The sequence below is a fragment of the Grammomys surdaster genome, unplaced genomic scaffold (assembly GCF_004785775.1).
Source record: "Grammomys surdaster isolate TR1022 unplaced genomic scaffold, NIH_TR_1.0 211, whole genome shotgun sequence".
Classification (NCBI taxonomy): Eukaryota; Metazoa; Chordata; class Mammalia; order Rodentia; family Muridae; genus Grammomys; species Grammomys surdaster.
Genome location: NW_021604656.1, coordinates 6,481,946 through 6,495,344, shown reverse-complemented (window position 1 = coordinate 6,495,344; position 13,399 = coordinate 6,481,946). Strand labels below are relative to the sequence as shown.

Below are 13,399 nucleotides of genomic sequence, written 5' to 3'. Positions count from 1 at the left end.
CCTCTTCTTCTCTCTCTCTCTCTCTCTCTCTCTCTCTCTCTCTCTCTCTCTCTTGGCATGATGCGGCATGCGTCTTAAGCTGGCCCAGACATTGGCTGGACACTCCTTCAATTTCTGCTCTCCCTTTACCCCTGACAATCTTACAGGTAGGACAAATTGTAGGTCAAAAGTTTTGCGGCTGGGTTGGTGTCCGTCTCTCTAGTGGAAGTCTTGCCTGGATACAGGAGATGCTGGTTCAGGCTCCGTGTTCTCCATCGCTAGGAGTCTTATCTAGGGCCACCCTCATAGATTCCTGGGGAGTTTGCTTTGTCCTAGATTTCTAGTTTGTCCCAGAGACACCTCCCCGCACCCCTACCCCCAACTGATTCCAGTTCTCTCTCCCAGTACTCTCTCTGTCCTCCCCCAACTTGATCCCTCCTGTTCCCCTCCCTCTCCCCCTCCCCACTCTCCCACCTGGATCCACCTCCATGCACCCCCTATGTCTATTCTATTGACCCTTCTCAAGCTCCTCTCCAGTCTCCCCAGAGGCTCAGGTTTCACTTCATTCTCAGTACTTTCTTCTGCCTTCTGTCCCCACAGACATGAAGTCGTGCCATAGTCTGAACAATGGAGGGAGTGGTGGTGTTAAAGACAGCAGGGACCTCTTGTTGTGGACATCCTCTGCAGCAGTCCTTGGCTGGGGCAAGAGTACTTTACTCGTTGGTGATACACACACACACACACACACACACACACACACACGCCCTCCTACTCCAACATGGAAGATGCCCAAGCTTTCCTCTGTAATGATGCTCAGATTCCTTGTCATTCGTCTCTCTAATGTGTACTAAGCAAGGTCAGGGGTGGGAGTTCCTGTGTGAAGTCGAGGTGGACCTGAGTTCAAAACTGCCTTGCCTAGGTGATGGCAGAAGCGGATAAAGCCCCACCCACCCAGCTCTGCAGGTATGAGTGTCTGCCAGTCTGTCTGCAGGCTCAGTTCCTCATCACCTCATCCCAGGCCGCTGCTCACTCAGGCGTTTGCTCAGTCCCTCTGGCTGCACTTTACAGAGCCTGCAAATGAGAACGAGTTGTTTGGGCTCTGCTGAGGTCTTTGAACCAAGGTTAAAAGACCCCTGTGGCACCAGCCTGTTTTGTCTCTGTGTTAGCTATTCCCATGCAGGATTCATGTCTGCCAGATGTACAAGGGGGTACCACTCAACGGAGGACTCTTTTGGGGTCCCCAGGAGTTGAACAAAGACAACTCTGCCCACAGGATCATAGACTAGGTTCTGCTCCAGAGCCACATCTCGGGTCCAACTTTACCACATTTGATCTGACCATTCCACCAATCCACCATGTTGACCAAGTAGACATGGCCCATGAGTACCAGGAACCTAGCGAGCTACACTGAGTCTGCCTTGTGCCACTGCTTTGCCTCACTGTGACACCAGTCCTACAGGATACGAACTGTCCTCAGATCCCTTCTTCAGATAATGCAGGGGCAAAAAGACAACAAAGGGAGAGGGTAGGAGGAAGAGACTCAGCAACCCTTCCATAGTCCCTTAATCCAAGACGGAAGAGCCAGGTTACTGTATAGCATCACCCAGACTCCCAAAGCCAGTAACAAAACAATCTCAATTCAGAGTCATCTATGAGGATCCTGTCAGTGCTAGGAAGAAAGTGTGTGTGTGTGTGTGTGTGTGTGTGTGTGTGTGTATGTGTGTGATGTATACATGCGTATAGATATAGGTAAATACATATACATCTTACAACAAATATTGTTGCAGGCTGAAGTTCTGTTAATCTCATCTAGGCAAAAGGGTACAAATGGCAATACAGGCCAGCTTGGCAGTTCTTAGATTCAGTTTTGCTGCCCTACTGTGTTTTCTGGGATCACCCACAGATTGTTTCTGAGTGGTAAGGGCTCTGATAAAACCTTTGTCTAGTTAACATCTCCCTGCTTCCCTTCCCCAACATGTGAGACTGGACCTCCCAGTTCTGAGCAGGCTGTGGAGATGTGGGGAGGGGAAATGGAGGTCTGTAACTCTGAAGACAGCAACTCCTTCAGTCCCTCCTACTACCTGACTCGGAAGTGGTTGTCATGGAAACGGGTTTTGTTTTTATTTTGGTCTTGGGCTGTGGTCATTGTCTTATTATATCTGCCTGGAAAGAGGAGGAGGAGAGGGAGGGAAGGTGGGAGGGAGGGAGGGAGAGAGAGAGAGAGAGAACAAACGTGTGTGTATGAAATGAGGGCAGTGTTTTACCCAGCAATCTCAGGGGTCAATGCTGACAAACAGAGGTTGAAGATGAAGTGGACTGCAGGAACCCTCAGGGTAAGTCCCCAGGTATCTCACCCCCATCACCCTATCACAGAAGCAGAGGACTTCTGTCATGTATCCTCAGTGCTGTCTGACAGTCACCCAGACTCTAGTCCCTGAACGATTGCACCTCCAGGCTCCCGCCTGCCCACCGCCCACCCAGGTTCTTCTGCTCTGTTGATACAGAATAGTTCATCTGTGGGCGGGAAGGAAGGTTCCCGAGGTTGCTTGGTTTGCACAGCTCACAGCCTTCCTTGATTGCATGTCTTGTAGCCCACATTTTTATCGCTGTATCTGTCATTTTTCTTGGCTTGCCACTTCAGTCACTCAAAACAGTGTTGCTGTATTGCTTTGGAATCTCTTGGGCTTTTTTTCTTTCATGGGGTTCGCATCAACTCAAGGGTAATAACGGCAGGAGTGGAGAATGGCATCCCACTGCAGTACACTCCCCCCATCAGGGCTGCCTCCCAAGGGAAGCAGAGAGTTAGCCATGGCCCCAGTTCACCCTGTGCCTGGGGCTGCCCGTCAGCAAACTCCATCCTCATAACCACCCTGAGTTGCAGGACTTTATCTGTGTATCAATGGGTAAAGTCCTTAACATGCATGGAGGGGTTTGTCTTTGCCTAAGCATAAATAAAGAGTGTGGATCTAGAATGAAGGTTTAACTGAACAGTTAGGCCTTCTGTAACCTGTTGAAGTTTGTAAAGGATGACTTTTCCTGGTTTAATCTCAGGGAACCAGAGTACCCTGGGGCTTGTTTGGAGTGGCCCTGGATGGCCTATTGGAGTCATCCGCTTGGATACTGATGGGTATCTTGTGTTTGATGTAGCCTAAGAGAGTTCTTGAATCTCCTTGACCTCGGTGCTTTCACAAGTTTGCTGATGACTCCATGCCCTGCGCCCTGGCACAGTGACTCAGGTCAAGCACCTTGGAGTCATCTTGACTCTTTATCCTCTGTACCCAATCCTAGCCAACCTTGTCATCATTGCCTCTGTCCCATTAGTGGTGTAAGCCACCATCTTCTCATGCCTAGGCCATCACATGGCATCCTTGCCGGTCTCTGTTTCCAGCAATACTTGATTGCAGGTTATTCTTCACAGGAAGTTGGAGAACAGTGTCCTTATCCTGCTCCCTAAGTTCTGACCCCGTCTTGTATCTTACCGTGTCTTCCTCTCCATGACTCTGCTGGTCCAGCTACCATGCATGCTCCCTTCATATATGCTAAACTTGTTTCACACGAGGGCTACACACACACACACACACACACATACACACATATACACACACACACATCCCTGTTCACCAACACTTTTCTCTTCATCAACACTCTTCCCCTGGAACTTCCGGTATCTGGCTCCGACTTCCCATCCTGGTCTTGGCTGGAAGTTTGCCTCTACTGGGAGACCCTCCCTAAGTTCTTACTGTATAACCAGCTCCCCTCAGATCCTTCCAGCCTCTCTGCCCTCCTTTCTCATTCAAGAGGGAATAGGAGGAGGGAATGTGATCTCACCTGGGCAGTTATGGGCAGATTCTTGAGGATCCGGTAAGTAGGGTCATGCAGAAGCAAGAGGAAGAGCAAGCCTGGGACCATACCCTTCCCTCCACAGACCTGCAACCCAGCTTAGCTCTGCTTAGCAGTTGCTTTTCTATCTCCATCCCCTACTGTGGTGCCTAGCAACTAACAGAGCTCACTGAGGGTCCCTGTTTGTGGAAGGATGGGATGGGGTAGAGGTAGAGGAGAGTCAGTCTTTCGGAAGATGAAAGAAGCGACTCACAAACTGGTGAAAGCCGAGTCGTGTAGTGCATCACGTGTGTCTGCATAGCTCACGTTACCTTATTTGGCCAGCACCTCTGAGTCCCTTATCCCTGCTTGACTCTTGGCTATTAAGCTCAGGACACCCAGAGAACATGAGGTCCCAGCTTCACTGTGTACCTTCTACCTTTATTTTCTGCTCCTGGCTCGGTTCCATGGCCAGATTAGTATGTAGAGATGTGGGCAGGGAGGGAGTTAGACTGGAATCTGAAACAGAGCCAGAGAGTAGGATAAGAAAGAGAGAGCTTTCATGAGCACAGGTGCCTGACAGTCTCAGGAGACTCGCCTTGCATCTTGTCAAAGCTCTTTGCTTAAAAGCCCGAGGGAACAAAGACATTTCCCTTTAAAAGAAATCTGCCTATTCACTATATGCCGTGGCCCCTTTCCTCCCTCAACCCGGGGACTATGGAACATTTGAGAGGTGTCTCAAGCTTTCAAGATGAAACTCTACACAGCAACTGGACTTGACTGGCTTCTGCTATCTGCTGCTGCTGCCAGCAGAAAGCTTGCCTGCCAAGCTCTACTGAGTGCCTGGGGAAAGGCTCAGACTTAATACCTGTGCTGGATGAGGGGCTCCAGCTTAGCTTCCACTTTGCTTCTGTTGGCAGGATACTGAGCATCTCTACACTAAAAGGTCAGGTGCCCCAGCCGTCTATACTTGTGTGTTAGTCATGAGGTGATCTACAGAGGAAGAGAGGCCAGGAGATGGCCACAGGCACAGCCCAGGGTGCTGTTCTTCACACAGACATATTAAACGAGATACTCTAGACCTCAGAGATGCATCTTCTGGCTAATATGTCTCTGCAAGAAGTTTAGAAACTGCACAGCAATTTTCTTGACAAAAGGATGATCTTGGAAATTGCTATCTCGCAGTCCATGGGTTGTTTGCTCCGGAGGCAAGCTCAACTTCCTTCCATTGAAATGGAACCTTAAACCAGCAGCCTGACTGGAATGGGATTTACGTGTTTGGTTAGAGAAAATATTGCTTCCATTTGTGTTGTTTTAAGTGGTAGATCATCCCCGGGTAGGTCTACATTTTCATGGGATCACGACCAAGTCAGAAAGAAAAACTGCCAAGGCTCCTAGTGTGAGATCCAGTGTTCCATCCCACTATCAACCAGTGGGCTCTACCAGTGAGCACTGATTTGGGACAAGACCATGGGTCGTTAAACCCTCCCAATGGCAGAAATTTCTGTGTTCTTCTCCTACAGGCTGGAAACAACACCCCTCCAAACCCCACCTCTTATTTACCTAAAACATGAAGCTTTACCTAGAAAATAATTTAGGGCTTGAGGCTGCCCCCTTACTTCAGTCAGTAGACCCTTTCACATTCGAGAAGTCCTGAAACAAGCAGGTACCGGGCATCAACAAGGAGAGGGAAGAGCCTAGCACCTCTTGGAATTCCCTTGACTATAAGCACACCTGGTATTGAAAATGTGCAGCAGGATTTTTTTTCTTCCAAAGTCAAAATGTGAAACCGTTTTAGAACCAGAAAGACTTTCAACCCAAGGCTTCATGGGTGTATGTATAGAAACTTACATTTCAAAGGGGCTATCCTCATCTTCATACTGATCAGTATCATTAAAAATACCCAGTATCCTCCCCAACATCATGACCATACCTCTGAATGATCTGAAGGTAACCCCCAAAGTTCTCATGCTGGCAGCTGTAAGAGAGGACAGCTACTAAATGCAATTGGCTGGTAAAGACACCATCTTCGGAAGGAATGGTACTGGTCACACAGAGAGCTAGTCCTTGCAAGGCCAGCCACTTAGGTGACCCTTTCTCTACATGGCCCAGTTCCCTTTCCCTTTCTGTTTCACCAGAAACCAAAACAGCAGGGCTACTGATCTGCACTTCATCTTCCCAAGCTGTGAGCTTCATATACCTTTTTTTTTTTTTTTAATTAGGAAGTACCAAGCATGGAGTATTTGTTAAGAACAACAGAACATGAACAAATACAAAAATTCCTACTTCAAAAGAGAGGCAGTTGTTGATATCAACCGTACCCCTCCATATCTGTCAGAACTGGATTTGGGTAAGGGCAGAGTTTGGAGGAGTTAACTAGAAGATGCCTGGAAGGCCGAAAACAAGAGCATTGTGGGTAATTCTTCTGGGGCTCAGAAGAAACTAGAAGGAGTAAAAATGTCTCACAGGCAAGTTGAGTACCTGTGACCAGAATGCTAATGAGTCTCAAATGGAAAGAGAGGATGCGCTTTTGGAAATTGGAGCGAAGGCTATCCTTATTACACACTGCAAAGAGCTTGGGTGAATGGCATTCGGGCCCTAGGCCTAGGGGATTATGGGAAGTGGAATTTACTGAGTCCATGACCTTGGGTGTCTTGCAGAAGAATTTTCCAAGGAGGATGTGGGAGGAAGTTTTGAGTGGTTTTAATGGATACAGAAGGATTCGGAAGCAGCGGTAAAACCTCAAGGTGGGATTTGCAATCGAAAAGAATATGAGATTTGGTCCCTTCACAGCCAGATCTGGGAAAGAACACAGATAAGACGCATGCACACACACAAACGTGAATAAACAAAGAAAAACGTTGATGAGTCCAACACACATCACCGTAGATTCTGAGAAGCCAGCTGTTTTTAATCTGAACAATAGAGGAAAGGCCTCAAAACCGTTTCAGAAATCTACTAGCTCAGGCCTGAGACTGCGTGGCACTCAGGGAATAAGCCAAAGGCAGCCTTACAGCCTTTCTGTGTGTCTCTACCACAGGAGTCTGTTTTATTCTCCGTGTGCTCCAGCCATGGCTCACAATGGCCCAACCGTGGCTCATGTCACTGTTTCTAAGGCAGCAAGCAGCAGACCTGGAGATCACACGATGCTAATTTAGCAGGCATGCCCAATGTAAGAGCTGTGGGGTTATGGCAACTTCCACTCAGACTTTAGAGGAAAGTCTGAGACTCCAGGCAGAAAGGCAGGAGGTAGCTGCTTCCTGAGACTCCAGGCAGAGGGGCAGGAGGTAGCCACTGCAAATATTATCCAGTGTTCTGCTTACTCAATTGCTGGGAGTGGTGCCACCACTCTTTAAGCTCCAAGAAAGCAACGTGTAATACCAGGCTGGGAACACTACATGTATTAGCTTGCAAATCAAATCCCAGAGAGTAGCCATGTGAGCTGTGTCTTGACAGATTGGAGTAGTCTGACGCTCTGGGATGCCCACTGTTGCCATATTGCACATAGGACGCTGGACTCCGAGCTTTCAGATTTAATGTCTGTCCTGTTGGGTCTCTGTCTTGCCGAGAGCCTGGATTCTGTCTTCTTTGCTCACTTCTCCCTTTGGGATAGAGATGTTTGCCTTGTGAATACTGTTTGTTCTGTGTCTCTGGGTCTTGGAGGTGTACACACGTGGCTTCTGTTTGATTTTACAGGCTCACAGCTGGGAAGAGTTTTCCTTGAGGCGCAGATGAGACTTTGAACTTGTTTTAAGCAATACTGGAACAAAATAAAGAATTTGGACTTTGGGAGATGGAATATTTCGTATCGTAAGAACAGTGCTTGAGGAGGTTTTTTAATTTCTGAGACAAACCCAACCGAAGAGAGGAAGGACTTAGGCTCAGAATTCTGGGACTTTTATAATTTTCAGTCCCTCCTCACTCAACTGTATTGTTGGGCCAGTCTTTAAGGCAAAATGTCACAGCAACAGGGGCACGTGGCTGAGAAAGCTGCTGACGTCATCATATTCCAGGAAGCAGAGATGTATAGAGAAAAAGGCCGGAGACAAGGTAGGTGGGCTCCCTGTGGCCCACTTCCTCTGATTAGATGACACTTGCCACAGTTTCTGCCATCTTTTAAGACTCTGTTCAGTTCTGAATCCATCATCAATCTACCTGTTAATTAATGGAAGAATTAGTACAAGCCTCGGCCCGGGGGGGGGGGGGGCATTTCATCTCTAAACCGTAACAGACACAAACCTTAAAACCCGTGGTTGGGCTGGTGAGATGGCTCAGTGGTTAAGAGCACTGACTGCTCTTCCAGAGGTCATGAGTTCAAATCCCAGCAACCACATGGTGGCTCACAACCATCTGCAATGATATCTGATGCCCTCTTGTGGGGTGTCTGAAGACAGCTACAGTGTACTTACATTAAATAAATAAATAAATAGTTAAAAAAAAAGAAAGAAATACTATGGTTTGGGTGCCCTTTGGGTGTGTTTACTTCTGCTCCTGTGGAAGAAGCTTACCCCCACTGTGGTAGATTTGAAGTCATGGAACCATGAAGAAGTGGAAGTAAATGCTTGGATACATCCTCCTGCTCCCTGCCCCCCTCCCACACCAATGTCCTCAGGCGAGCCTCTCTTTTAGGATCTAACTCCCCTTAGGAGATTGGGTTCTTACTGAGCTGCTGGGTGCGCACAGCTCAGGGAGCCATCGTGACTAGAGCAGTGTCACACACTGCTGCTATGTTTGCATAATGTCCAGCCCCTGCCTCAGGGAGTAGTAGCCAGGCAAGATGGCCCCTTACTTCTTATATTGTAGAGACAGTTTTTACCCATATGAGAAATCTAGTGATCAGGCAGAGTGAGGGAGGCTGGAGGATGAAAGAAGGAACCAGAAAGTTCCAGCAGCTGCTGTCAGGCTTCTTACTGGAATCCAGATATCCTCTGCCATCAGGCTGGGCGTCAGATTAACCCAGGAGGTGGCATGGGAAAATACAGGGTTCTTTTTGGTGAGAAGGATGAGGCAGGCTACCTAGGGAGTCCCTGCGCTAAACATTTTATGTGCATTTTTATTTCATTGGCCTTTAATTTAACAGCCCTTAAATTAGGCACTGTTACTTGGAGTGGACAGAAGGGAGAACCAGGCTCGACTAGTGTGTGGCACGATTGTGAACAAACTACGCCCTGCCACAGAGCCTGTATCTCTGGCCCTGAGTGGCTCACGGGGTGAGGAGGGGTAGTTTTCAGAGCGTAGAGAGCATACAGCTCCTCACTCCCCCACCAGGTTGACAGAGTGAGGGCCTTATGAGGATCACAGGAGCTGGTTTGTCCAAGTCACCACCATTGTTTCTGTTATCCCCCGTGCAACTGAGTTTTGTGCATGGAAGGCGAGGAGGGAGTCTTCCTTGCATGTGGAAGCAAGTGTTCTTCCTTTTCCACCAGGACCTGTTCCCTCAGAGACAACAGTCTCTCTCTATTAAGCCAAGATCCCAAAGTCTCCAGCACACTGAGGCCCAGGACATTCTGCTGTGGCTGAGTGCTGGTGGGCGAAACAGCAGAGGCTGCTTTCAAATGCCTTGGAGCCAAGCCGTGCTGAATGCTGGCTCCAAACTTAAACTTTTCTTGCCTTTTTTTCTTTCTAGCAACCTCTAGGCCTTTCTTTACACGCACCCGTAGATCTGTTTCTGGTACTACCGTTCTGCCTTGAGAGCCCACCGGCTCTCAGCCTCTCACAGCCTCTCTCATTACCCGTCATTCTATGTGCTGATGGTCACTTCCGGTAGGATGATGTACTTGGTAATACTCCACACAAGTGGTTTTCATCCTTTCAAGTCTTGCTTTGTTCTGGTTATAAGTGCAGAACTGAGAGATGGTGGAATTAAGGGGAGACCTTTGCTTTGTGTAGAGCCCCCCACACACACACATTGCAGATGGCAGGCCCTGTGGAGAGGCCTTTTCTTCCTAAGGAATTGTGTAAGTGACAGCCTATGGAACTGCTGAAGTGGACTTGACATGGGACACTGGGGCACTGGGGTACTGAGGTACTGGGGCACTGGGGCACTGGAGCACTGGGGCACTGGGGCACTGGGGCACTGGAGCAGTGGGCACTGGGCAGCTTACAGAATGGTGGAAACAAAAACCAAGTATAGATTGATTCTCTATGTGTGTGTCTGTCTGTCTCTCTGTGTGTTTCTGTTTCTCTGTCTCTGTGTCTCTCTTTCTGTCTCTGTATGTCTCTCTCTGTGTCTCTGTCTGTCTGTCTGTTTGTCTGTCTCTCTCACCCTGTGATATGCATTTCTCCTACAGAGCCTTCAATGAAGCAGTAATCTTACTCTAGTACTCTTACAGAAGGCTTCTTCCAGAGGGCCCAGGTTATTTGACACATCTCTGTCTAGCAGTGGCTTCTCAGTGACCTCACTTCTTGTGCCCTTTCAGGTAGATCAGGTGCCCTACCAGCACACCTCATATTAGTGCTGAGAGAGCGGTGAGGAGCCTCTGCCCTCTAGCAGTCTGCAATCTCTGGGGCAGGAGAGAGGTTAGTGGCCCCAGGTTGAGCGGGAAGTTCTAGGTGATGCTGTGCTGCCCCAGCCTTGAATCCTACGTCTTGCTGCAGCCTCTGAGCTGTGCCCTGGCTGTTCCATGCTGCTGTTGTCAGGCTGAAGAGGCAAAGCATCTCATGGGGATGGAAGTATGGTATCTCTGTGACATCATACTCAGGTACACTAAGCACGGTCTCCGAAGTGGAATGGAAACACCATATCAGCTGTGGCTTCCAAAGGCTGTAGGGGTGAAGGGGTGGGGGTAGATATAAGCACACAAGCTAAGCCAGGCCCTAAGAGATGAGTCCTCGTCACCATCTTAGGTAACTCTCCTGACTCCAAGCAGGAATCTACTTATAGGTGTGGCAGTTGAGCACCAGGGCTAACGGGCTTTCGGAAGACACAGAGTAAGAGAGGGCTGCGTGTTATCCTGGGAGCCTGGTGCAGTTTCAGTGCAGTTGGTGCGCTTCCAATAGCTCACCTTCCTGGCACACAGTAGGCACTCATCGAATATCGGCTGAGTCCATGCTGCATGGCATCCACGAAAGCTGTTATTTTTATCTCCCTTAGGCACGACCTTAAATTTCCCACAGTGAGTAAGGATAGATCCTGGGAAGATCTGAACTCAGGTTGGTTTGTCCTAGAGCTCCGGCTGGAGGCTTTACCCCTCCGCTGGTCTAAGAAACAGGAAGTACGAAGACTGCAGTGGCTGACGTATTGCTTCCCTGGGAGGCTCATGGTGACATCCTTCTCCTGAAACACAGGGACAACAGTAATTGATGAGCTTAATTATCTGTGGAAAGGACATGATGAGGGTGCCATGCTGTCTGCAACACAGAATTCCCTGAAACAGAGGCCCATATGTTACAGCACAGACCGACTCCACAAGGCAGCGTTTTATCCGTACCATTCACAAGTGTCTCCTCTCCCGGAGCGTGATGTTATGGTATTTGAAAAAAATCACTCGGTATGTAACACAAATCATGTTAGACGGAGAGCAGCTAGCTTCCTGCAGATCACAGTTGCCCTTCCTTGATGAATTTTGGCCTGATTAACCAAGTTCCAGATTGACATCAAAATATGTAAGAGGAGACCGGGCGGGGGTGGGGGGGGTAGGGTTTGTGGGTGTTGGTGGGGAGGGGAACGGAGGGGATTAGTTTGAACTTTCTAACTTTGAAATTGGGGAAGGGAATCCACAGAGAAGCTCTCAGCCAAGGGCAGAATACATAATGAGCATCTGGGGCTTTGAAGCTTCTCTCTTTGCCTAGACCTTGGTAGGCCAAGGCCTGGTCCAGACTCTGAGCACTCCTGGCCGTGCTACACCCAAGGACACACAGCTAGGAGGGAGAGCTAAGACCAAGACCGACAAAACCTCAGAAGCTGTAGGGACTGTTTTCCTCCAGCCTCGTTTCCTTAGGACCCGCACACCTGTCTCGTGTCCTTATCCAAATATTTCCAGCGTTCTTCACCACCCCTTGGGGGGGGGGGGTCTTGTCACCAACATCTCTCCTCTGTCACTGCTTCCCACCTCTCTCTTCCTGTGCTGATTGCTAACTGATGGATAGGCTGACATACATTTTAACATCTTACCCCAAGATTGAGCTTTCTGCAAGTAGTAACTCGTCCCTCTGTCTTTATATCCCAAGACATTACGCAGATCATATATTGCAAAATCAGATGCCTTCACTCCTGGCTTCTTCAGGTTACCTTTATCAACTCATGGTCCCTTCAGGGTCTCGGGGCTATAGCTACGGACTCAAAAGAAAATGTAGTAACAAAGAGGAAGGCTCTACCCGAAGACATTTCTGGCCTTCTAATGAGCAGCAAGACCCATTAGCCTCTGGCTTTTGTCATAGGGCAGATGTTTAACAGGGTCAGCCTCCTGGGACACCAAGTCTGGCTGTCTTGGCTCTCATCAGGTTCTGATAATGATGAGAACAGACCCGCTGGGGGAAGACTTGTGACAGAAGAGAGAGACAGTACAGTCTGTCTGCCCTCACCAGTTTCACACCTCGGCTCTGTCATCAGAGAATGGACTCTCACAAGGACATTTTATTACTTAAATGTATTTTTCGCAGAGATGACGCCAAGCAAAGAAAACCCTCTTTGAGTTATATGCCTTTTCCGTTCAGCACCATAGGGTCTTTCATCTCTAAGCAGTAAAATCAGGCAGTAATTCAAAGTTTAAGCTACTGTTTCATTTTAAAAATATCACTTCAATCTTGCTGCATTTGGTCAAAAGTCTGCTTTGGCATTTTTTTTTTTGATCACTTTTATCTCTGGTTTTATTTCTGCTGGCTCTGACGAACATATATGGGGCTTTATTCAGCAAGACATCTGGGGTGTGTTTTCTCCAGCAGGTTAAAGGAGGAATGGGGTGGAGACATGGCCCTGAAGGGCAGCTGTAAATAAACCAAGGCTCAATGGTAGGCGATAGTTATCTCGAAAAGGCCCAAGGTGAGATTTTAATGGCTGTTTTGACCTTGGTGGATGTTAGCTCAGGCCGGTAGTTGGGGGATACGCTTAGTGGGTATCTGTTTTCTCATTCTTCAGAGCACATTGAGGACAACTGGGATGGAAGCCATCCAGACTATCAGGTGAAAAAATCTTCAATTGTATTTCTTCTCTCTTGCCTGTGAAGGCTCTATAGGCAAGAAAAGAAGTCTTTAACTCAGGGTCAAGGTTCTAGTCCTGAGACTAAGCCAGGGGCTTTGTGCTCTGTGTTACACCTGATAACATGGTTTATAGGCTACGAGGACAGACAAGACCCCGGTGCTGCCATTCTGAAGGTGCCCCGAGTCTGGAGTACAAATCGTCCTGCTGAGCTTGTCGACCAGGCTTCAGTCACTGTGACTGGACTCCCAATGACAAAGTGTTCCTGTCACCTGTCTTCCCCCAGTTCAGAACCAGGAGGCAATGAATTTGGAGTCACAAAGGACTTATTACTGAGCCATCTTTTCACAGTCGTAAGTCTAATGTAGATGCTGCCCTTTCTTGTGGTTATGATGTGGTCTTCCTGCCCCTGCCTTTCTGCCTGCAGCACTTAGAACGGTCTTCTCTTCCACCGTCTCTTTAACG

The 13,399-nt window shown here is 48.4% G+C and overlaps 1 protein-coding gene across 1 annotated transcript in view; it reads left to right on the top strand.

The window, feature by feature from the left end:
* Positions 1 to 13,399, top strand: part of Spock1 (SPARC (osteonectin), cwcv and kazal like domains proteoglycan 1) — a 478,511-nt gene that overhangs the window by 371,179 nt on the left and 93,933 nt on the right. The window lies entirely within an intron of this gene.